The following is a 2,128-nucleotide window of genomic DNA, read 5'->3' on the forward strand; positions in this document are numbered from 1 at the left end:
GGGGAGGGAGTGCCTTTAAATTGGGGAAGAATTTTACTTCCCCGACCTCTGCACCAACTAGGGTTGCATACGGGCATTTTAGTATGAGTACCAAAGTAAACATGGTCCTCAGAATTTTTTAAATTGAGTATCAAGATATTTTTTAATGAGTGGTTACACCACACACCAAACTTGGTCCTCGATAAAATGGAGGAAAATCCCTGTGCATCACCTGTCAATTCTAGGAATTGAATTCGGTTTGTTAGGCTGCACAACCGCATGCCCAACCACTGAGCCAAGGCTTGCATCACCCGCTAACTTCTTGCCGGGAATTCTAGATAAGAATCGAGAAAGTAATTAAGTATCTTATGACAACAGTAGAATTTGGCTTTCTGCACCAATAGATATATGAATTCTTTTTATAAACACAGTTGACATGACTGTGTCAGGGGCTACATGCATTAGTAGCACATATACCCGCTTTGGCCGCGCAAATCTCTTCAACATTTCTTAGGAGAGTTGCTATACACACGACAGAAATTCATACGGTTTTTGTACAACCAGACTCATCTGGTGGTGTGGGCCTAAACCTCGAAAAACGTGCCCATGACTTGTCATACGAAATCGTACAGAAAATCATCGTACGCATGGCACTTTCGTTTCCCATACACATCTGCAACTTTTCAGCCGAGCCATGAATTGTCAATTTTTAACTTTTGCAGCAGCTGGCAATTTTAACTTCAAAAGAAGAAAACAAAAATAGAATCTGAACCAAATGATATAGAGTATATATTTGAGCAATCTCATCATCTTATCCCTGCACCAACCAGCCTAACTTTCTCGGCATCTCCTTTTTTGGGAAATCAATCATCGCTTCCATACCACTATCATCCATCCATCCTCCGGGAAAGCTGGAAGAGAGACGGCCGAGGAGAGAAGAACCATGCGCCGTTTTGATGGCGGATCTGCGGCCCATGCGCCGTTGGCGTGCAGCAGTAGGGCCGTTCCCCACGAGGACGGCTCTCGAGAAGATACGAGAGTAGGGACACTACTGACCCATGGGCCATGGCTCTACTACGTACATACTGTAGTCTGTGGCCCTCACACGAACACACCCAGTGGCCATGTGAGATGCAGGGGCGCGATCCAAGTACATGGACACACCCATGACCCATGCATGATGGAGTGACTGAGATTACGGTGGTACGAATATGATCGATACAGTGTCCTTTCGTCACGGGGTACTGCGGTGTTCATGTGCACAACGGGCGGCCATGCCTGCATACAATATCATGCATGCCTTGCGCACGTTTAACTGGTTCCCGTCTTCCAGTCGAAACGTGAATTTAGATGTAGTACCACAAAAACACATTGATTCTTCTTTTTTTTTTCTTGAAACGGATGCATTCTTCTTTTTTCAGGACACAAGAATTTACCTGCGCGCCATTTCTATTTTCAGATTAGGGTGAAAATCCAAAGTCTGGCCTTAATTGGTTGTGCCTGGCAGTGACCTTGTTGAAGGCATTATGTTGAGAGTGAGGATCTTCTACAGGGTGAAAATCTAAGATTTAGGATCGAGCGATGACGGTACTTGCGTACTATTTCTATCTTGGAGGCGTCAGTTTTGGAGAATTTGGACTCCGGGTGTTGTCTAGGTGGTGGTTTGTGCTGTAGCTACAAGGAATTGACAACTGTAGTATTTTTTTTCTTCTTCTTTTTGTCTTTTGAATGTGTGCATCTGTAATATCTTTACGATGTTACATTGTTGCAGAGGCCGGGTGTAATTCATATCTCCGCGATATTAATATATTCCCATTGTTGTTTACCGTGTGCATAACAAGCAAGATATAAAACCGGAAAAAGAAGAATATGACAATGTCACTACTAGGGAAAAGCCTAGCAGTAGCACGGGTTTTAGGTATATCAGTAGCGCGGGTGCCCGCGCTACTGATACGGCGCTACAACTAACATGTAGTAGTAGCGTGGATACCACCCGCGCTACTACTAACTAGTAGTAGCATGATTCTGGATCCTCGCTACTGCTAACTAATTAGGAAATAAAAAATTAAATTCCAGCCATGGCTGTTGCTGCTAGGCGTCATCGTCCTCTTCATCCATGGCCGATGCAGATCCTGGAGGGGATGAAGCC

Source organism: Triticum dicoccoides, chromosome 6B, assembly GCF_002162155.2.
Source record: "Triticum dicoccoides isolate Atlit2015 ecotype Zavitan chromosome 6B, WEW_v2.0, whole genome shotgun sequence".
In the NCBI taxonomy this organism is placed as follows: domain Eukaryota; kingdom Viridiplantae; phylum Streptophyta; class Magnoliopsida; order Poales; family Poaceae; genus Triticum; species Triticum dicoccoides.